The sequence below is a fragment of the Pleurodeles waltl genome, chromosome 1_1, assembly GCF_031143425.1.
Source record: "Pleurodeles waltl isolate 20211129_DDA chromosome 1_1, aPleWal1.hap1.20221129, whole genome shotgun sequence".
In the NCBI taxonomy this organism is placed as follows: domain Eukaryota; kingdom Metazoa; phylum Chordata; class Amphibia; order Caudata; family Salamandridae; genus Pleurodeles; species Pleurodeles waltl.
This window is the reverse complement of record NC_090436.1, coordinates 536,270,549-536,295,049: the sequence shown is the minus strand read 5'-3', so window position 1 is coordinate 536,295,049 and position 24,501 is coordinate 536,270,549.

Here is a 24,501-nt window from a genome sequence, read left to right as displayed (position 1 = left end):
ATGCTCAATCTAATGCACAAGAAGAGCCCATATGATTTCTCAGAATTCTTCGGAAGGCATTAATTCTTGGACTCATGCTAATAGATTGCTGTACTTATAACTCTGGCCTATGTACCATCCTACTGAGATATTTTCTTAGTGTTCCTATGAAACTTAAAGATGTTGTGTGATTCTGGTACAAGTACCTCATGTAGAAATGTTTCTTGCCTTATTACATAATATTGATTGGTCACTCACAACGCATTCTCATTCCTCTGCACGTAAGGCTGACAAAACCTTACAGATTTATGGTGGGTTGTGGAAACTTTTGTAGACCTTAGTGTACTGTCTTATCCCAACTCCCATATACAACTCAACTCCAGTTTATCTATCATAGGATCCAGGTGCTGAGAGTCTATAGCTGAGCCAGCTTCATAAAATGTGAAATCAGACCCACCTAGAACTTGCCATTCAAAACGTGCTTATGCCACGACTACCCTGTAAGTGACCGCCCAGCAATGCCAGGACTCAGCTCCCAGACTACAGTTAAAACTGGGCCTGACCCCTTGCCTTTTCGGTCTTAATCCTTCCAGCCACTAGTGTTGCAGACCCTGTGTTTAGTCTCCATTTTAGATTCCTTTTTAGCTTGACATCTTTTTCTGATGGTAATTCTTACATGTTTTTCTCTAACACAAGAATGTGACACACACATTATTCTTGGCAGGCATTGTCGTCCTGTAGTCTGTACATTTACTCTGAGGTTCACAGAATTTGTACATGATGCCCTTGTTACGTTTTCTGGGCTTGTAGGATATGACTCTTTCTCCCTAGACAAACTAAAGACACTGTTCTGCGACTCTGGCATTATTGTGAGAAAGCAAGTGTTTTATTACATAAACAGCATTTATGCTGAACTTGGTGAGAGAAGCACTTCATGCTGAGATTATCATGGAACTACTGTACTATGTGACTGAGATGCAGCTCTGCTGACGCTGACCTTCAACCTAAGAAGGAGGATAGCCTGTACACTTAGACTGATGGATTTGTGAATGCACAATGGCTGGCTTCCTGACACAAAATATCAAGGTATGGGGATTAGATCATCCCACCAGATCTGGCACAGGGTACTCCTGCTATGCTCACTTTAGTGTATAGGTGCTACTGACAAATAGGGGTAACATTAGTAATATTAGGAACAATAAACATAGTCGAATTGTTTGTATTTTTCACCATTCTAATAATGCTTATTACAATAATGCGTCTCATCTACTTTATAATCAGAGCTCATGTTTTATTTGCAATAATAAGATCTTTTTCAATAAATATTTGAAAATGTGTTTCCGTATCTTTTTTTTGTTGACACCTTGGGCATGCAAAAGTAATGAAAGAAAGGATTAGATCTGTTTACACAAATTCCATGGGGATCGGAGTGATCATGTTTGAGGTTAGCAACAACATCTATTACCATGAAAGGTCAGGGCTTTTAGATGTGGTACTGTGAGCTAACCTAATGAACCAACATTTACTGATTATATGAGTAGACTAAGGCCCTCATTATGACATTGGCAGTAAATTCCGCTTACCGCCATGTCGACTGCTGGCAACATACTGCGACCGCTGCAGTATACCGCCACCCAAATTATGACACACACATAGAAATCCATCACTATACAGACACACACACAAGTCCGCCAGCCCAAAGCTCAGCGTTAAACTGGTGGTATCCAAACCCACACCGTTACGCCAACAGAACTACGACCACAGCATTATGACCCATGACTCACCGCGGCGGACATTCAACCGCGGTAAACCATTAGCGGTAAATACTGCTGCACTCAAAATACACACACTCAAACAAAACAACACCACATTGGACAATTCAAACAACACACACCTGACACTCATACATACACCACACCCACACCACTATAAAACACACACCCACAGTACCCACAACCCTTTATGACTCAAAAAGATTTTCAACTGAGAGATACACCAAGAGCACCCACACAACCAGAGCCACAGAACACCATCATTCATACACCACCCACGCACCTCAGAGCACACGGCCCAACACATCACCCCATACACCCTAACACACACCACTCACACTACACCCATGGCACCACAAAGACACCACAGGTTCTCAGAGGGTAAACTAAGGGTTATGGTGGAGATAATCATCTGGGTGGAGCCACAGCTATTCGGATCACAGGTGCAGCAGACATCCATTGCTAGGAAGATGGAGCTATGGCGGAGGATCGTGGATAGGGTCAATGCCTTGGGACAGCACCTAAGAACAAGGATGACATCAGGAAGAGGTGGAACGACCTACGGGGGAAAGTGCGTTCTGTGGTTGCAAGACACCAGATAGCTGTACATAGGACTGGCGGTGGACCCCCACCTCCTCCCCCACAACTAACAACATGGGAGGAGCAAGTCTTGACAATACTGCATCCTGAGGGCCTGGCAGGAGGAGCTGGAGGACTGGACTCTGGTAAGTCAAATCATTACTACTTTCACCCCCACATCTGCATGCCATCACAAACCCCCACCCTCACTCCCATCACTCCAACACTACCCACACACCCCACCATCATAACCCACTCCTCCCAATGCTAAGCCCTGAATGATATACCAATGCATGGACACCACTCACAGACCTGCATGGCCAACCATCACCACTGCATACACATTAGAGACAATCACCTGGCCCACCAAATAACAATTCACACTAAGGTCAATCCGCCATGGCAATATCAACCATAGAGGGCAACAGACCCATACACTAGATGACACACGCTGAAACTATAACACTGCATTTACATCCCCTCAGGTCCCCCACACAACATCACCAGAGAGGAGGTGCTAGCAACATCCAGTACCCCCCATAGAAGAGGCCCACAGTGATAACAGCAGCTCTGCTCACCTGGACAGGATGATTTACCTGGCCCATCCGGACAGTCGGTTACCCAGCCTCAGTCCCATACCACTGCAGATCCTGGGCAATGTGCAGGAGAACAGGCGGCAGCAGAAGGGACAGTCCCAGGGGATCAGGGAGGACTTGCAGGCCATCAACAACACCCTGATCTCCATAGCTGGGGTGCTGGCAGACATGGTAACCATTATGAGGGAGGCATACACCTGCGGGCCCCTGCCACTAGCCAGTCATCTGAACAGCCTTCCACGTCTGCTGCTGCCAGTGGCCAGGAGGCCCCCATGAGCTGAGGACTGGGTAGTGTCCCTTTGTCGCGTAGGCTCTCATTATTCTAATGAGACTACTGTATTTTGAGCTGCAAGATCGTCCACGGTGTGGGAGACTGAGTCTGTCCCACTGTGGGTGACACCTGTCGCTCCAAATCTGGGTTTTGCTCCGGCTAACTAGCAGTGCCTCATCTCTACCAGAGGATAGGGATGATTGGGCAGCCGAGAGCATGACATATTAGGCTTCTCAGGGAAGTCGTGTTCACTCAGGTCACTTCCTGTTCTCTCATTCACAATACAGTCTCATATATAAATGACAGACAGAAGCAGTATATGTTTCAGTGATTGGTTTAATAAAATGACTGTATCTTAGATAGCAATTCATGGGCTGCAATAACCAGGACGACACAACATGACAGTATTAAAATGGTGACGAGAAGAGTGAAGCATGTGAATAATGCAATCATATTGTCACTATGATCGATGGGTTATCTCCTATCTAAGTCATAATCTGAGCACAGCATGTTAAGCTCTAATTCTGCCTTTCAGGTTCCCCCTGGAGGACATCAACCCTCATACCTGAGCAAAGGCCTATAGTCTGCCTTAGCATCTGTAGCGAAGCATTCAGTAATCAGCATACAGTCGTGGTTCCCTGGCTGGAATCTCCCTCTTAACGTGTAATGGGACTAGGAAGTGTTTTTATAATAACACAGCTGATGTAAAAATAACAATGCGAAGCCAAATAAAATATATCTAGGTTAAAGTGCACAGCGGCCTAATGTGTGAAACTAACATGCATGGAGCTATTTCTAGGTCTAGGTCTGTTGCCCTCTATGGTTGATATTGCCATGGCGGATTGACCTTAGTGTGAATTGTTATTGCTGAGCACAGCATGTTAAGCTCTAATTCTGCCTTTCAGGTTCCCCCTGGAGGACATCAACCCTCATACCTGAGCAAAGGCCTATAGTCTGCGTTAGCATCTGTAGCGAAGCATTCAGTAATCAGCATACAGTCGTGGTTCCCTGGCTCCCTCTTAACTTGTAATGGGACTAGGAAGTGTTTTTATAATAACACAGCTGATGTAAAAATAACAATGCGAAGCCAAATAAAATATATCTAGGTTAAAGTGCACAGCGGCCTAATGTGTGAAACTAACATGCATGGAGCTATTTCTAAAATGGCTACACAACACCTTTTTTGTACATTTGTACATATCTGTAGCATTGGCAAAAATTATTATTAATGTTGTGTTGATCTTATTACAATCACTGTAGTAAATTCCTGTTGTCCTTGCATTATTCAGCCAATTTACGGGGATAAATTGTTTTCTTGGACAGTTGGTTGTGTGTATGGTATGTGTGTGTCGGGTATGTGTTGTGCGTGTGTGTGTGTCACTTTCGTTTTCCTCCCACCCTCCCTTGAGTGCTAGGTGGCTGTACTCACAGTCATTGTCTTCGCCGGCGTTGGTGTTCGTGGTGGAGCATAACATAGAATGTCATCGGAAATACTTGCAGTTCTGGTTCCATGGTGGCATGGTTCTTCCCTGTGTCTCCAATTGTGAGTCCTTTCACTTCTGTAAAGTGTTTCTGCCAGGCTTTTGATGGTGTTGGTACCGCCCCAGAAAAGGTGGCAGATTGTGTTGTCATAATATGGTGGGCGGAACTTTGTCTTCCGCCTGGCTGTAGGCAGCCACCGCTGTGGTGACTGTTTTTTCTGCCCTGGAGATCAGTGTGGTACATTGGCTGTCTTTCGGAGATCTTTCCGCCATGGTCAGAATTTGGCAGTAGTTACCGCCAGACTGCTGGCGATATTACCGCCACTTTATCACCGACTGCCAGGGTCGTAATGAGCCTTTAGTCTCTTTTGATGTAAATGGGCACCTCCATTTTGTGAAATGAAACACATCATGCACTATCTCCACACAAAGAATGCTGATTCAAGAAACACACGTGCAATATTTAAATTTTCTACGTTGACAAGGAACTGGATAGGCTCAGTCATAACTAGCAGTTTTAAAGACTCAGGAAATGCCCCTTTGAGATCTTCACATTTCTGTAGGAGGTGGTAGAAACATTCAAGTTAACTGCTCTCTCACCCTTATGATTCAACACATCTGAAGAGATGTTGAGGGATGCTACGCATTTCTAAAGCTGTGTATTATGAACAGAACAGTCATTGCCATTTACTAGCCGAATTTGGGCAGAAGGACCTTTTTTGCCCAAATGTCTAAACCCCTCTTGGATTCAGCTTGGTTAAAACTATAATTGACCAAGACTGAAAAAATTTGTCTTGATCCGTTAACAGACAAGACTGGCCCGTCAGGCAGATCTAATAATCACGATGGGGCGATGCTTAAAAATTTGATGTTTGATCATAATCTTATTGATGTCAGGCATTTCATATACCCAGTGGAAAGAAATTACACTTTTCATACAGATGTCTATGGTACATCATTTCTGCAGCACTACTTTCTCACACAGGATACTGTTCTGCCCAATGCATAGAACTGACAGACACTAGGAGTGGTGCCTAAACACACATTAACCTGTTTTTCCCTTCATTTTCAGATACTATGACTCCAAGAATTTCACCTTATGAGGGTGACTGCATACAGAATAGAAAAGAAGGTATTGATGATCATTTATGAGAATACCTGATCATAAATACTGATTCTGTTTTTCCTGCCCAGCTACTCAGGGCCATAGGGAAAGACACACTGAGGGGCAATATGATGCAGGATTTAGCAATAATGAACTGGGCTGCTGCAGACAGACGACTCCAAATAGAGTGTGAAATAAGGGAATTAACAGCTTTATACAATAAGACTGTAATCCTAACTTCAAATTGTAGACTGGAAGTTGACAAAATGGCCCTGAACACCCACTTCCCTCAACACTCAAGTGATGGAGCATGTCTCAGGTAAGTTGAAATTCCACCATTGCAAAAGTGGGGCAGCAGGTTGGCTGTTAGCCACCCAACTAAAGCATATAAAAGCAAAGAGTGTGAAATTGGAGATTTGGTCTTCAAACAGTTCCATACAGACACATCCTATGGGTATTGTTGAAAGATTTGCCTCCGACTGTGAATTCCTCTGTGACTTCAACCATGCTAATATCACTGTATTTGAGGAGGACATTTTGTGACTTCTGAAGCTTCCTTGCTATCTATGCATGGATGGAGCACTCTAAGAGGGAGAAATACCAGAAGATGAGATGTCTGTGGCTATGTCTGCCATGCCCATCTGCTGTTCCCCCCACAGAGAATGGATACCCAGGGTATTTTATAAAAAAGCTCTCATAGTCCCCTTACTTTATGAACCTTTCAAGGAAGTGAAGTACGTTGGGTCGCTAGGTCTCTTTTCAACGAGGCCATCATGTCCTTGCTTCTTGCAAATATTTTGTGACCCGACTAAGTATGGTGCTACTGTGCCTCATTCATGAGTTCCAGCTGAGCTTTATATCTGGCAGAGCATCTAGGAACAACATGCACACACTGTCCCATATTCTGTGGGCTACAAAGGATCATTAGACTGTTCTTGGCATAAATACTCCATCAGGCCCTATAAAGGTGTTCCTTTATGCTGATGATATTTTACTGACAATTGCTGAACCTTCCACCTTCTCTCATCCAAGCTTTCTTCTGTTTTTCTGGGTATTAAACTAGGGGAAATGCAAGGTCCGCGCTACCTATTAGGATGACTACTGCAGCTTGCCTTCATTACTATCCTGTATACCAAGCTGCCTAACATACCTGAGTATCAAAGTTAACAGGGGACAGGAAAATGTGACTGATGACAACCTCAACCCTCTGATGGCACGTACAGGCACGTACATTTGCTGATTTTGCTCATTGGACACAATTAAATGTAGTTATATGAGGTAAAGTAAAAGTTGGGAAACTGTGTGCGTGGCGCACCACTAAAACTACATCTTTAGCATGCTTCTGTTTTTAATGAATAAAATACTGTACAGTACTATAATATTAAATGACTCATTTAGGTCAAATCTAAACTGATACAAAAAACAGAATACAATGGGCACACACCACTGTCGCGTGGGCTCTCATTATCCTAAATGAGACTACAGAATTTCTAGGTAGCAGGGAAGTTCCTGGTGTGGGGGACTGAGTCTTACCCACTTGGAAGGACTTCTGTCACCTCCAATCCGGTTTTGCTCCGGCTAACTAGCAGTGCCTCATCTCTCCCAAGGGGAAGAGATGATTGGGCAGCCGAGCGCATGACATCTATAGAACTTCTCAGGGAAGTCGTGTTCACTCAGGTCCCAACCAGCTCTCTCATTTACAGTATGATCTCATATACAAATGACAAAGGCAGTTTTATAGATTGTTTTTAATAAAACGACTGCATTTTAGATATTAAGGCGTGAGCCGCAATAACCAGAACCATACAACACAGTAAGATTGAAATAGTCACGATGAGAGTGAAACATAAAAACAACACTATCATGGTGTTAATAGATTCTATTCTCTCTCAGGATGTTATATTTCGAGCACAGCATGTTAAGCTAGTAACTTGCCTTTCAGATTCCCTGGGAAGACATCAACCCTCATACCTGAGCAAAGGCCTGTGATCTGGTTCAGCATCAGTAACAGGGCAGTCAGCGTCTAGTTGTGGTTCCCTGGTCGGAATCTCCCTCTCCCTTGTTTTAGGACAAGGATGTGTTTTTATAACTAACATGTCAGTGTGATCACAAAATGTCCCTACGCAAGAATGTATGCAGAGACTAAACTCCTACCACGTCTATCGGCAATGTACCAGACTGTATCCTTGACTAGAGCCCAGAGTGAGCAAGAATGTGTTATTGAGAACACCAGCGCTGAAGTAGGCTAAACAGTATGATATCAAAAATAAAACAAGACCGTAGAACTGGCTATGTAAAAAAATAACAGTACGAAGCTGAATAAAATGCATTTAGAGCAAAGTGCACAAGGGCTCAATGCTGCAAGCAAAGGAATAAAATACACCTAGGCCAAAGTGCACAAAGGCCTAACGCCTGAAGCAAACGCGCAAAGAATACCTATACCCGACCATACTACACCACGTTGGTGGGGTCTACGACCTCCCCACATTACATTATACTATTATGCTCAGCACTTGTCTCAACTGTCCTATTAGTTATCAAACACACAAAAGGTGATGAGACGATGCCTTACAATAAGTGTAACCACTGGCAATCACTATGTATAGCTTTCCAAACGATAGTTATTTTGCCCACCATGGCGCCTCAGTTTGGACTCAGCCATGTGTAAATCCTTCTTGACTCTGGTCCAATGGGAACAGTTCAGCCCACACTGCCAGACTAGGTCCTCCCACACCAGAACACAAGCAAACCAAGACCAGTTTTGCTCTGACTGGGGCTCATCAGTTGGATTGTAGCTTGCTCAAATGGCACAGTGAGCATGGAACCCATGCCCTGGTTCCGATCCAGAGAGCACCTGCCTTAGCAGTTCAGACTGGACTGTTGCTATTGGAGTAGGACCAAGACTGATTTGCACATGACTGGTTCCAGTTCGAGGCGTCATGGTGGGCAAAAAAATGATGGAATGATGGTCTAGAATCCTCTACAGAAAGATTGTCAGTCGTTAGGTTTATTGAAGGATGCGAATCCTCACTATTTGATTGTCTATTATTTACCCAAAACACCACATAAATCTGTATGGATAGTACTGAAAGAGGAATTCTTGAAAGCATGAAGGCGGCATACCAGTCTGTAAGTATCTCCAAGGGACATTATTAGCTTCCAAACCTGTAACAAGCTGCATCATAACAATATGGACACAAAGCTATAGATTCCTTTGATTTGGTCCTTTAATCCATATACCAGCCCCATATGGAGGAATATTAGATTATGAGATAAGATTTGGTTTTACGTTTTTTTTTCTTCACTTTTCTTTATTCTGTCACTGCATATGAGCACATTTATTCAGATTAAGTATGTCTGCATGGTGCCATCACGGCATGGTATGAATGAGTGGGACTGAGTGTACCACAGCCATTATATGTTTTAGTGTCCCTTTAAAGCCCCATTTGTCAGGCATCATGTGTAATTAGTGAGTAATACAGCCCATGATCACTTGTGATTTATTTATGGTACTTTACCCTCGCACTTTGCGACCATTATGCTTGTACTTCATTTTCCAATGTGGCCGTGCCTCCCTTTGTTTGGCCTGTGCATTGTGTATAGGGCTTCACTGCACTCGTGGGTCCTTCTCTTCATTGGGAGGTTCCACTATCCCCCCTATTATGCCTGGGTGCCGCAGGCGCAATCATGTTACCACAATGAGCAAACTCAGGTACCACAAGACTTTGCAACTGTTGTTCTTAGACCCACTCCTCCCGACGCAGTATCCACCACTACCCATTGTTCATCATGTGAGGAAGCCACGGTTCCCATTAGGGGCACAGCTGAGCGCAAACCATGTTTATGGCATGATAATGATAGTCTTTATATCTTTGATTACACATACACCTGCGCCTGCATTGATGCACCTATTTCTCTGTAGTTGTATTAGACAATGTGTACAACGCATGTTTATGCACAGCTAGATGGGAAATGATTCTGCCAGCGATATTGTCATTTTCATCAGATAAGCATGAGAGTAATTTTCCTTTTTGTTTCCTTTAATTTGTTTGATTTTCATTTGCCATATTGATCTGTAGTATGCATTTTGTGGTAATGTATCTCAGAATGGAGCTCAGTATGTGTTTTTTTTTAATGTTTTCTACGTCCACTGATGGAGTTCGCTGTTTATTGCTAATACACCAGCCTATTTAAACACTGAAATTCGCTAAACTTGTACATGTGACCTAGGCCACTGAGTTGGCCAAAACGCGTCTTACTGGATGTAAAGCGATTTTCTGCGTGTACTCTTAGTGAGCGCTTTCATTGAGGAGCTTGTATTCTAATTGGGTGCAGCCAGTGAGCTCATCCAGCATTTGTGCTTCACCCCGCACGGACCCTGGACTCACATGAGCAGTTGGCTTGTGATTATTCTTTACGTGAGGGCGGCCCTCAATCTACTTTTGTGCAAGGCGCTACAGCAGTTCCCCGAGAGCGAGTGCGGAAAGGCGTCACAGAGGTAAGAGAAGTCGGACTGAGGGCTGCGGGAGGGAGGGGGCTTCTGACTCATTAGAGTGCGCGCCCGGTCACGTCTAACGTTCTAAGGTTTGTTGGCCAGCACTCATATCACATCTCTGCTTTGCCTATTGGCACACAGGTGTGTCACTTGGACTACTTGTGGCACTGATATTTGCCTGCATTTCCCAGATTCATGTTGGGTGTGATTGACTTCAATGGTACAGCTTAACATGGTAAGAGGACCTGTTGAAACAGATATTATATAATTAGAAAATTATTAATGATGTTTATGTGTTTTGAATAATGAAAAGCTTGTAGAGAAATTAATCATAGAGAAAATAATGTGCACGTTTGAAAATGCGCCCTCGGGTACGAAAGCCACTTATACGAGATTGTACTAATATAACTGAAACTGTATGAAATGATGAAAAATATACAAGAATAATGTAGAAATTTGTCATATTGGAATGTGTAACCTATGTTTTACCTTAACTTGTAGTGCTAACTTAGCTGAAATCATGGCCAAGTCTTTTTAGGCCTCGCACACAGAGAGCAGAAATAATAACCGCGTTTGCAAGAAGCTGGAGGCCTGAACTGTCCTTGATCCACCCGATGTTAAAGTTGCTTAGCTAGAATTTTCTGCAATGTACCCGCAGACAGGAGATGATGAAGACAATTTGATACAATTATGTGTAGAGTAGGCAAAATGTACTTTCCCAGGACATGAACAATGGAGGCACTAACTGAAGAGGAACATGCAACAATTTTGATACCTGAAGAGCCGGATGATGGGGACATCGTATAGCGGACCAATCTGCATCTTGTCAAAGGACTGATATTAAAACTGGTAGATTTGGTACACAAATACTATAGGTTAAAGTCATATCTGCTGACTGACTGACAAATTAGGAATTAGGGTGATGTACTGGGAGATCCTAATAAAAAGTCATGACAAGGGGTGAAAACTAGAGATGCGAGGGGTGAATTGATGCCGTCAGGAGACGTTGTCTGAGGTTCTGTCGTTGGGCTCATACTCTGAGAGCCTGATGTGTAGCTGACCAATTGATGACCTGAAGACAAAGACTGACTTTGTTGCTGATCCATTCTGTGGATAGGTAGCTATTAAAATGTGACTTACTATTTGTGCCTTTTCTTCTAGGTACCAACTGCGCTGATTATAAAATTCTCACTTAGATAGATGTTTTTTTTTTTCAAATTCATGTTTTTCTCTAAATTGTTTTGCATGAAGCCCCACATGCTAAGGGTAATCTTGGCTAGGTACGATGTTAGGGGTGACGTTGACAGTGACAAATGACTGACGAGCTATCTGCTGAACTCTGCTATTAATGTTGGTATTCTTTTGGCGTATGTAGCTGCATTCACGTATATGTTTTCTTCAAGTTATGTTTTGAGGTTTTCATTAATTAATAAATAATTGAACTGATTGAATAAAGATTGATCTAACAGATGATTTAGTATTGTAATCAATAGGGAAATAACATTTTTTAACTATTTACCGAGTAGTGGTTATTCATGAGTAGATATTTATAGATGTTGTCAGTTAAAAATTAATGGTTGTTTATGCTGATTATTGCTCTCGGTTATCACTACATGACTAGGATACTCCATGCGATCCAAAAGATTAATTGACCTATACGCGTCCCCTTGTAAGTATACTTACTAAGGACCGGGCGCGCTTGCAGAACCAATCCATTTTGGAGTGGGGAGACACATGGAAAGTGATTAACCACGAGCAGCATTGCTTCTTACGGCAGTTCTCACCATGACTGATGCATTGGGTGCAGAGAGAAAAGTGGCTGCGCTTGCCCTGTTTGCAAGTGCACAACCAGTAGGTCCTGGATCCACATTGTATTTGATTTACAGAGCTAGCTGAGAAAATTGGAAAAACTTCACTGTAATGAGAGCTCTAAATGGTGGTAGGCTACTTTGCAGAACTATGTTGACAATATTATGGTGCTAACAGACCTACAAATTTATCTCTTACCTCCCTATGATCCACCCAACCCTCTCATGATGGAGGAGTGGGTTGACAATGCCGCATCCAGCTCTAGAAGGATGTTGGAAATTCTAATAAAATATGCCTAATTGGACAGAGAAAGCATACTCAAAGAAATAATTACTCTAAAAACAGAATTAGAGGGTTGAGATGAAAAAGACAATATAGCTAAGTTCCAGGCAGACATGAAACTGTGTCTAACTAAACAAGACGAAGACATCACAATGTGTAAACAAACCAAAATACAGCATGATTGTGTGCAAGTAGGCGTATTCTAACTTTCAATCACAAATATAACAATGAAATGGAGAAGCTGATGAAAGAATTGCCGGTAGGTACAATACAATTACAACTTAGGAAGAAGACAGCACTAATGGGAACGAGACTGATACAATGACAGGCAGCAACACCACGGGCAGTGAGAAAAGTATTAGATTTGCACATATTTCTCAGAAGAGTACAGACTTTTAAGAAGAGGGCGACAAGCACAGAAGGGCTCAATGATTCAGAAGACCAGAAGTTGAGGGACATCATCAAGAGCATGAGGAAAAGGAAGAAGCTGAGATCAGGGAGAGCCACCAGAGGCGCCAAAGACTGACAGGAAAGAGTCAAAAAGTATGACAGCTGCAAGAGGGCACATGGGAAACAATGTGCAGAGTCCCACTGTAGAACTGTAATGGATGAACAAACTGTAAACAGAACCATTATGAACTTGTCCAAAAGAGCTTTGAGAGATAAAGCGAAGTGCTAATTATGTTGAGGTCTTTTGTTTTTTTCATTTAAGAGATTTCAATTATGTAGATAAGAGGATAAACGTTTTCAAATACATTAAGAAACTCAAACTGACCAAGTGGCACCGCCTCATATCTACACCACATCAATCCATCAATGACACTTTGACTGCTGATTCCACTGAGTTGCAGTTAGCAAATAATAATACTATTGGCAATACTAACACTTTAGTTACATTGCAAGAACTGACCATGAGGAAGGTGACTCCAGTAGTATTGAAACGTGCCGTAACAGCATGGGTATCAGACACAATGCAGCTTTTCCTAGCGGGATCAAACCACAGTCCACTCTTCTCCCTGTGATGCCCCATGATAGACTTGACACTTTTCATGACATGATCACCACAGAACTCAAAGGTTTAGGAAATTACCCCACCACAACACTAAACACAATCTATCACTCAGTTATCTTCAAGTGATTGGCCAATGGTGAAAACATCATCATACCTCCCCCAGACAAGGGGGCAATATTCTTCTTCTTGAAAGGGATACCTCCATCAATAAAGCCATGAGACAGCTGAATGATGAAACTTTTTACAAGGTTATGAGAAATCCACTTATTTGGATGGAATTGCAGCCATTTGGGACAAACGTACAGACTGGCATAACTGTGGTATCCTTGATTGGGAATAGTAGTGCTTTTTAAAGAAGGAATATCCTAAACTGCCCACGCTGTATCTTCTACCAAAAATACATAAAAGTACCACCAACCCCCTGGGCTGACATATAGAGTCCTCAAGAGTTAGTGTCCCTGAGAACATATCCAAGTTTGTGGATTCCATACTCAGAGATGTTATTACCACCCTACCTTCCCATGTAAAAGATACCAAAGATTTGTTAGGCAAAATATCTGGCGTGACTTGGGAGCAAGATTTCCTTTTGATGATGTTGGATGTCAGCTCCTTATATACTATGAATTACCATTAAAGGGGCATTCCTGCATGTGAACTTTTTTTAAGAGCGAGACCCATAAAATATCAAGCACATACTGAAATGATTATTGAAATAATTTGACATTGCCGGAACAATAGCATCTTTTTGCTTAATGGTGCCCTCTACTGCCAAATGTTTGGTACTGCAATTGGTACGTGTTTTGCCCCCAGCCTAGCAAACCTCTTTCTGGGCTACTGGGAAGAGCAACTGAGTGATGATATCAATTTGATTAATGACATGGACAGGGTGATCTTGTGGCTGAGGTATATTTAGAAACTGTTTATCATCTGGAAGAGTTGAGAGCTTCAGTCATTGAGTTTGTCTCCAAGGTAATCAGAAACACTCACAATTTGGTGTTCACTCACACCATCAGCAACACCAGCATTTAATACCCTGATGTGATTATGGACATTGTTAACAATAACTTACCAGCTAGAATTTTCAGGAAAACAATGGCAGGGAATAGTCTCCTACATGCTCTTAGTAGGTAGCCAGATAATTTAAAGTGGTGCATCCCCTACTGAGAGCTTTTCCGGACTAAGAGAAATTGTAGTATAGATCAGGCATTTCAAGCAGAACAGAAGATCATGCTCAACAGATTCGGAGAGAGGGGATACATGGAGTGGGTTTGGAAGAAAGCTGTCACTTGGGTCAGTACCATGCAGAGGGATCATCTACTCTTTAACAATACCGTTACTGAAAACAAAGATCCCACTCCGCGACTCATACTAACATATAACAATAGTTCCAAGAAGGGCAGACAGATTCTAACTAAAAATTGGCCTATTTTGAAAACTGACCCTGTGATTGGTGAGGACGTAGGACAGCACCCTAGTATCTCCTTTCATAAAACTAAATGATTCACAGATACTCAGGTCAAGACTGACATCAGTCTAAGCAAAGGGATCAGTCAACACAATCTGAGTGGTTTTGACCCTTGTGGTCAGTGTAATGCCTGCGGAGGTAGCAGTATTACAAAGACTTACTCCATTTGTAATGGCAACTCAAACAGTATACACCAGTTCCTCACTTGCAGTACTTTTCGTGTGATTTATGCCCTGGTGTGTCCTTGTAATTTATAAATGCGCCGGTAGCACCATTTTGCTGCCAAAAAGAGGGTTGCGGAATATGCTTGTGCCATCAAGCACAAGGACCCCAAATAACCTGTGGCAAGACACTTCCAGAACAAACATTGTGGTGACCGCAACTTACTTACCATTTTCATTATTGAACAGATGCTCCCATGCCTGAGAGGAGGGGCTAGGTTTACAGTTGATTATCGATCTGAACACACTCCACCCGGGAAGGGCTGAGCCAGGATGAGGAATTAAGTATTCATTTGTACAATGAGCAAAATAACTAACTGTGAATTTTTCATACTTTAGCTTAATTTCTCTTTTAAGCTTGTCTGCATATTTGTTTTTATCCAAGATATAGAGCCTTGTTTGTACATTTGTAGTGGAGTTTTGGTCAGATGCTTCTTTCTGTTCTAATCTCAGTCTTTTGTGTGTTTTTCATAGGAGGAAAGGAATGGGCTCTCAACGGCATGACACATTTAGTGATGGTGTCCCCACCCTCTTCTTCAACTACTGTCACAGTGTTCTCTCACGTCGCAGATGAGATTTGGCTGCACCTTTGTTCATGTTTGTTTACTCTGTCACTGCATATGAACACATTTGATCAGATTAAGCATGTCTGCAGGGTACCATCATGGAATGACATGAATGTGTGGGGCTGGGTGTACCAGAGCCATTGGATGCATTAAGATCACTTTAAAGGCCCATTTGTCAGGCATCATGTGTTAATGGTGAGGAATACTGCCCATGACCACTTGTGATTTATGTATGGCACTTTACCCTTGCACTTTGCAACCATTATGCTTGTACCTCATTTTCTTTCTAATGTGGTGTTGGTCTCCACTTGTTTGGCCTGTGCATTCTAAATAGTGCTTCACTGCACTTGTAGGTCCTTCTCTTCATTGGGCGGCTCCACTACCCCCTCTATCATGCCTGGGTGCTGCAGACGCAATCATGTTACCACAATGAGCAACTATAGGTGCTACAATACCTTGCAACTCGTGGCCATGAATTCCTCAGAGGGCTTCACTGCACACGTGGGTATTTCTCTTCATTGGGAGGCTCCACTATCCCGCCTACTATGCCTGGGTGCCACAAGTGCAATCATATTACCAAAATGAGAAACTACAGGTACAACAATACTTTGCTTAGACCCACTCCTCCCGACGTAGGATTCACAACTACCCATTGTTCATTATGTGAGGACTCCACGGTTGCCAGTAGTGACACCCGCACATGAGAATTCAGTATTAATGTCATGCATTGATGTGGCTACTTATCGGTGGTTGGATTAGATAATTTGTACAATGTATTGTTACATGTTTATGCACAGCTAGATGTGAAATGATTCTGCCAGCAATACCGTCATTTTCAACAGCATTTTTCCTTTTTGTTTCCTTATATTTGCTAAATTTTCATTTGTCATATTGATTTATGGCATGCATTTTGTGGTAAAGTGTCTGAAAATGAAGCTCAGTATGTTTTTTTCTGTTTTTTTTAAAATGTTTTCTATGTCCACTTATGTAGTCCACTGTTTATTTCTATTACATCAGCATACTTAAACACTGTGATTCGCTAAGCTTGTACATGTGATCAAGGCCACTGTGTTGGCTGAAATGCGTTTTGCTGAAAGTAAAGCAACTTACTACATGTCCTCTGAGTGAGTGTTTTTCTTGAGAAGTTTGACTTCTAATTGTGTACTGCCGATGTACTCGTCCGGCATCAGCGCTTCACCCCTCACAATCCCTGGACTTACATGAGCAGTTGTTTTGTGATATATATATATATATATATATATATATATATATATATATATATATATATAAGTATATATATATATATATATATATATATATATTTAGATATAGATATATATATATATGTATATATTTAGACTCACAGGTTTATCATTATGCATAAAAAACTCAGACGCTCTTGGTTACTGCAGTCATTTATTAATGGGTCAAGGAGTAGATATGTGACCCACATTATGTAGTAAAATGACAATCTCTTGAAAAAGCAATGGCCACTTTTAGAATGACCAAAGTTCGATGGAACATGCCTTGTTGCATTTTATTGTGCAATACAGTATACCTAATATCAAACAATAAATATATAATATCAGAATATAGTATTTCAGATTTCAGAAGACATCAATTGATCATTAACAACTTCCTGCAACTTCATATACATTATGTTTTAAACAATTTTGTTGCTTTAGCATATACCTGAAACAACACCACAACATGACAGCACAGTGGCCAGTGATAGCAAACATTTTGACTCTGATAATTCATAATATAAATTCCATATATCCACAACTGGAAAAAATACTCAAAAATGAGTATACATTTAATCACATGATGTTTGTTAGTAACAACTAAATGGGTACTATAAATATTATATGTAGAAAAATAAATGACACTAGAAGTATTGTGCCCCTTTATAAAATTGAATAAGCATGTCAAATCATCCATAAACACAATTTTCATAGAATTCAGCCCAAATGGGCCAGTATTATATGATATAATTATGTAATCAGGACACACTCCAGTGTAGTTAAATAAGTATAACATTACTATAGTCACTACTTCCAATTGGTATTCCATAATTGTTAGTTTGTTGATGAAACATACATCATTTTTGCATTTTTCTGCCATTTAGACCTAAAGTAACAATATCAAATATATACTGAAACCAATTCAGCGCAAGTGGGCAAATACTAAGGTCATGTAACAAACTACTTATATAACTACATTTGCTTAACTGGCACACACCCATATCTAGTTAGGTGAAGATACCTGAATGGAAAATAAAAACAAGCAACATACTGTTAAAACCGTTGGCTAAAATCCTCCACACTCATTAAACTAAAGATAATGAAGCAAAAACCCAAACTTAACTGACACTCACTTAATCATGAAATCACCCAGATGAACTGCCATGAATCACAATCAAGTATAAATATTGACTCTAACTTGTGTCATTTACTTTCTCTGTTGCCCCCTCTGATATCTAACTCAACTGAATCTAGCACTCTAAACTGAAGTAAGTCACAATTCTGGTAATGTAAGTCTGCAAAGAGCCTTGCTACTGGGTATTACTTGTCCTTATGCTGTAAAGCCATCAGATGTTCCAGTACTCATGTTGTTCCTTTATGGATAATATTTCTGTTAGACCTGTCAGCACTTGGTTGGTTTCCCCTGTATCTTTTGCTTCTGACCTCCTGGTTTTGATCCTGTACTGAAGTTCATTTTGCTGGCTATAGGACTCTGGGCACTTTACCACTGCTGACCAGTGCTAAAATGTAAGTGCTATCTGTCTAAATTGGATTGGTGATTGGTTCCCCCATATTTTGCATATTTATTGTACTAGTAAGCCCCTAGTAAAGTGCACTATGTGTGCACAGGGCCTGTAAATCAAATGCTACCAGTGGGCCGACAGCACTGATTATGCCACCCACATGAGAAGCCCCTTAACCATGTCTCAGGACTGTCATTGCAAGGCCTGTGTTTGCAGTTTCACTGCCACCACAGCTTAGCATTTAAAACTACTTGCCAAGCCTTAAATACCCTTTTTCTACATATAAGTCACCTCTAAGATACGTGCTACGTGACCCATAGGACAGGATGCTATATAAGTAAAAGGCAGGACATGTACTTATGTGTTTTACATGTTGTGGAAGTGAAAAACACACAAATTCATTTTCCTCTACTGTGAGGTCTGCTCCTCTCATAGACTAGCATTAGAATTGCCCTCATATACTTTTGAGTGGTAGATTCTGATCTGGAAAGAGTAGCCTTGTCATATTTAGTATGGCCAGAATGGTAATAGAAAATCCTGCTTACTGAGTTGGATTTAATATTATTATGTTGGAAATGCCACTTTTAAAAAGTACAAAAATAAATATAACAGATGGTGGACGGAATGCAGAACAAATCCCCATGGGAACAGTCAAGCCCGAAGTGCCAGGATTAAAGCGAGCCTGGCTTATGAAGGGTTTTACCCTGAAACCAGCTACAGGATGCTTGTTTCTGGTCAAGGGAGGGCTCCACTGTTCCCATGGGGAACAGAGTCAACACTGATTTGGATATGGCTGGGTCCAAACTGGGGTGGCATTGTGAGCAAAAGAATGATGGATTAAACTCAGATCTGTGACTGGGGGTGAGTGTTTGAAAAGTTTCAACATTCCGTCCATCATCCTTTTGTGTTGCTAAAATTGCTTTGCTGAGAAGGACTGCTGGCCTGCTTGTGCCTTGCTGCCCTGCTGGCCTCCGACCTTGATAGAAGGTCTGTGCCTTCCCCAAAAGTGCACTCCAAAGGCTTGGATTGAGCTTGCCTCCTGTTCTGAAGTCTCAGAGCCAACAAAGCCTTCACCAGCTAGCTTTTATCTAGTTTTCCAAATTCAGCGACGCCAAGAACGACTTCAGCGATGCCAACACTGACCCCGCAGCTGCTCCTGCTCCTTGGACATCGTTGCACGCATTGACCATGGACTGCAACGCAAGTCTGATGTTGCCATGATGCCTCTGACATCAAGCAGTGTGATCGAGATACTGCGAAGTCAACTCATTCCGTCTTGACCGATTGGATTATTCGACCCCGCCGGGTCACAAGGAACAGTTGCCTCACCACCAACGCCACACCAGCCCCCTCTGCAAACAGACAGAACCAACGACTCGCCTCCCCTGCCTCGCAATACGGAACCTATGCCTCACCTCCCCAGATGCCACACTGGCTCCAGCATCGCCTCATCTCCACAACTCCATGCAACATCTTTATTTCTTCATTTCGAAAGGCACTGTGCCTGGGGTTCCATGTGACTCCGTGACCAGTGCCTGTGTGGTCGGTTTATTGGGAACGACTCCGTCAATTATGCCTTGATAGCCCCAGCTGGGGCTATTGAGTTTCTGAGTGCTTTAGTTGGGTTTAATCTTGAAAAAAGATCAAAACTTTGCCTGCGTACATTGGATTTACATTGTTCCAATCCCATTTTATTCAGATAAATATTATCAATTTTTCTAAACCTGTGTGGTGTATTTCTGTGGTGTTTTCACTGTGTTACTGTATGAGTTATTGCACAAATACTTTACACATTGCCTTCTACGTTAAGCCTGCCTGCTCTGTGCCAAGCTACCAGAGGTTGAGCACAGGATCATTTTGATTGTGCTTTGACTTACCCTGACTAGAATTGTGGCCCCTACTTGGACAAGGGTGTATACCTCTGCCAACTAGAAACAACATTTCTAACATTGGTGATCAGAGATGAGGATAGAACTTGTGTTTGTGCAGTACCATACAACAGCTATGTGTACACTACTCACCCACAGTCAAATATCAATCGGATTTGCTTTATTTTTTCTGCAACTATCCCTGCTTCATATTTCTTGATCAATCCTATACATCATGTCTCTGGCTGGGTCAAAAAGTGCAGATGTAGAGTTTAATCTGGATAAGATGGAGGATTACACAGTCCGCCAGCTGAAGGGCTTTTGCAAAGCTATGGGGGTACCCGCCCATGGAGCTTCCAAGAAGGGATAATTTCTAAAGGCGCTGCGGGCCTGGGCAGAGTCCCTCACACAGGAGAATGATGAGTTGGGGGAGCAAGAGAGTGGCTCTCCTGAGGAACTGCCAATAGCAGTGGGCGATGACACCCCTGGATTTGTGCACCCTGCAAGAAAAGGGAGCAGTGTCTTAAGTCATGGCCTGACTGCCGAGGTAAGGAGAGAGGAAAAAGAATTCAGGCTGCAGTTGGCAAGATTAAAAATGGAGGCAGACAAGAGGTGGGTGGACAGAGAGGCTGAGAAAGCCTTGACAGAAATGAAATTACTTCAGCTCATGAACTGAATATAAAAGAGCTGGACCTCAAAGCTAGGCAGTCTGTGTCCAGCAGTGATGGTGGCAACATACATACAGGACCTGCTGGAGACAAGAAGGTTAATATACCCAAAGATTGGGTGTCAGGTTATGTGGTGGGAGATGACACTGATAAGTGTTTTTCTGCTTATGAAGTTGCACTGAGGGCACATGAGGTTCCTGAAGAGCAGTGGGGGGAGGAGGCCTGTTGAAATACGTGCCAACACTTGGGAGAAACACACTTCTGACATTAGAGGTTTGGACCCAGACCATGTACACTCCTTGTGAAAGCCATTTTGACAGCCAAATTCGGACTGGCTCCTGAAGAGTATCACCAAAGATTCAGGGACAGTAGCAAGCTCTCCAACCAATCCTGGGTAGACTTCATTGATTATTCCAGTAAGGCACTGAATGACTGGGTGCGGGCAGCAAAGTCAGTGATTATGTTGGGTTGTACAATTTAATCCTGAGAGAGCACACATGCTGAATGTGTTTGTTTCACCAGCACCTAGTTGACAGTAAGCTAACTGATCCCAGGAAGCTTGCTGAGGAGGTGGACCTCTGGGCTAGCACCAGAGTGTCCAAAAAGGTATCTGAGGTAATTTCCAAGCAAACAGTGGTAACCAGTCCCAGTCTGATCCTAAAAAGAAAGGGTTCTTTGATCATAAGACAGGGAGGTTTGTATCCCAATGGCCAGAGTGTGTCAACACCAGGACAGTGCGCTCTACGGGCATCTAGAATGCAAAAACCCAACACTCGCAAGATAAAGTAATTTATGCATTGTGATGATATGTTATTGTTTAACCTTTTGCATTGCAGAATTCCATCCAAAAGATTCATTTTTAAGGTGCTTATAAATACTGTACATTTACAATGTGTTGCTGCAGACATTCAGAGTGTGTTAGGGCGTGGTCCCTTTCCAGGGCCTTCTGGAGACTTTCCCTGCAACATGCCTGGGCGTGGTTCTAGGCTGGGCCAAGACTCTATAAAAGAGAGTCAGCCCAACTTCCAGTGCTCACTATTCAGAGGTCCCGGTGCAGAGCAGCAGCTTCTTCCTGAGCTCCTGTCCCGGCGGCCTATTTGGATTTTCCAGTCTTCTGCACTCATCTCTCATTGGTGATCACTGTTTCCAGGCGGTAAGACGGTGTTTGGACATTTCCCAACACCGTAATTGAGAATCTTCATATTCTTGATTTTAATTCTTAAATGCATAACAGATTACTTGTGCGCTGCCATTTTTTGACATTTGTATGGTGGTTTGCAAATAGGGAGGACGCGCAATTTATTCCATAAAGATTTGACTTCGTTATTACATTATTGTTCATTGCGCACTGATATTTCTTGACATTTACATGATGTTTTACGAGTTGGCAAGACGTGCAACTCGTTTCATGAGCATTTAACTTTGTTGTTCATTGCGCGCTACCTTTTCTTGACATTTACATGGTGGCATTCGAATCGGCGAAACGCGCAATTCACTTCTTGTGTGTAATTCATGCTGTTCATTGTGCGCTACCATTTTCTGGCATTTACATGGTGGCATTCGAATCGGCAACACGCGCGATTCTTTCCTTGAGTGTTTTTTCATGTTATTCATTGTGCGCTACCATTTCTTGGCTTTTGTATGGTGGCATTTGAATCGGCAAGACACGCAATTCTTTCCTCGTGTATAAATAATGTAAGTTACTGTGTGCTACCATTCTAAGACATTTTCTTGGTAGCATTTCAAGTTGACACGTCGCGTGATTTATTCCTTGAATCTACGTTGTGTGATTTCATGGTGCACAAACCTTTATGGTGTTTAATACTCATATAAAAATCTGCAGTGTGCGCAATTTACTTCCCAATGTTTTTTCTGGGATGAACACAACACAATACCAGAGTTCTAGATGTAATTCTGTGTGTTCCTGATATGTATTCCTAAAAGGAGATTCATATGGTTGTTTAGAAATTGCTCAGAGTGTTTCCTGATTCTCATGCTAAAGAAAGTACTTGAATCTGAAAGTCCTATTTAACTTTTCCTGTTTCCTCCTCAGGTATTCGGTCATCTAAAGCCTAGTGAGTTTTAGGATTATTCTAGGGTTGTTCATGTTTTTTCAGAAAAGACGAAGCTTAGAGTTGTAGCATGGTACTGATTTCATGAGATGTAATTTTGATGTTGTGTTTTAACCTTTTGCTTCCTACAGGTCTCCTTCCCAGCTGTTCCCGTCCTAATCCCCTTTTCCCCATTTGGACTCTCTTAGACTCTGTGATAAATCTAATCAGAGTATTGGAGCTGTCTTGTGGTGGAAGTGTTGGGAACGTGCACGGACCCCGAGGATCTGGTGACTCTGACAGAGTGCTCCAAATATGATCACTCTAAGGATGACTCCAAATGTCTAAAGAAGGCACATCCCCCCGTTGGTGGGCAGACACCTGGATTTGCATGTGTAGTGCTCCAGGAGGAGGTGGTCCCAGTTATCTTTGGGGAGTGGGCAGAGGTAATCCAAGTGTCCCTGGGAGATGCAGAAATGGTACCAAAAGCCCACATGCCTGCCAATGATTCTAAGTATAGGCAGTGGGTCACCATTAATCCCTTCGCTGCCAGGCCTTCTCTCCTCCTGTGCCAAGCCTTCTACTCCAAATTTATGTCTTTTTTTTCCCAACATCTTAGGGATTCTAGAGGTACCCAGAGTTTGTGGGTTCCCCTAGAGGAGACCAAGAAATTAGCCAAAATACAGCAACAATTTTGTTATTTTTAAAACACAATAGAAAAAAAGGGCTGCAAATGAAGGCTTGTGTTTTTTTCACTGAAAATTGCATCAACAAAGGGTTTGTGGTGCTAAAATCACCATCTTCACAGCTTTCAGGAACAGCCAAACTTGAATCAGAAAACCACATTTTTCAACGCAATCTTTGCATTTTACTGGGACATTTCCCATTTTTAGTATTTTTTAAGCTTTCAGCCTCCTTTCAGTTAGTGACAAAAATGGGTATGAAACCAATGCTGGATCTAAAAAAGCTAAACATTTCTGAAAAGTAGAAACAATTCTGAATTCAGCAAGGGATAATTTGTGTAGACCCTACAAGTGTTTCCTACAGAAAATAACAGCTGAATAAAAACAATTTGAAATTGAGGTGAAAAAAAACAGCCATTTTGCTCCACGTTTTACTCTGTAACTTTTTCCTGCGATGTCCTATTTTCAAAAGCAATACACTGTTTCGTCTGCGCAACTCTTCTGGTTGCGGTGATATATAGTGCTTGTAGGTTCATCAAGAACCCTAGGTACCCAGAGCCAATAAAGGAGGTGCCCCTTGCAACGGGGTTTCATTGTATACTGGGCAAACAGCAATTAATTTGGTGAAATATAAAAAGTGAGAAATAGGTATCAAGAAAACCTTTGTATTTCCAAAATGGGCACAAGATAAGGTGTTGAGAAGCAGTGGTTATTTGCACAACTCTGAATTCCGGGGTGCCCATACTAGCATGTGAATTGCAGAGCATTTCTCAAATAGAAGTCTTTTTTACACACTGTCTTACATTCGGAAGGAAAAACTTTAGAGAAAGA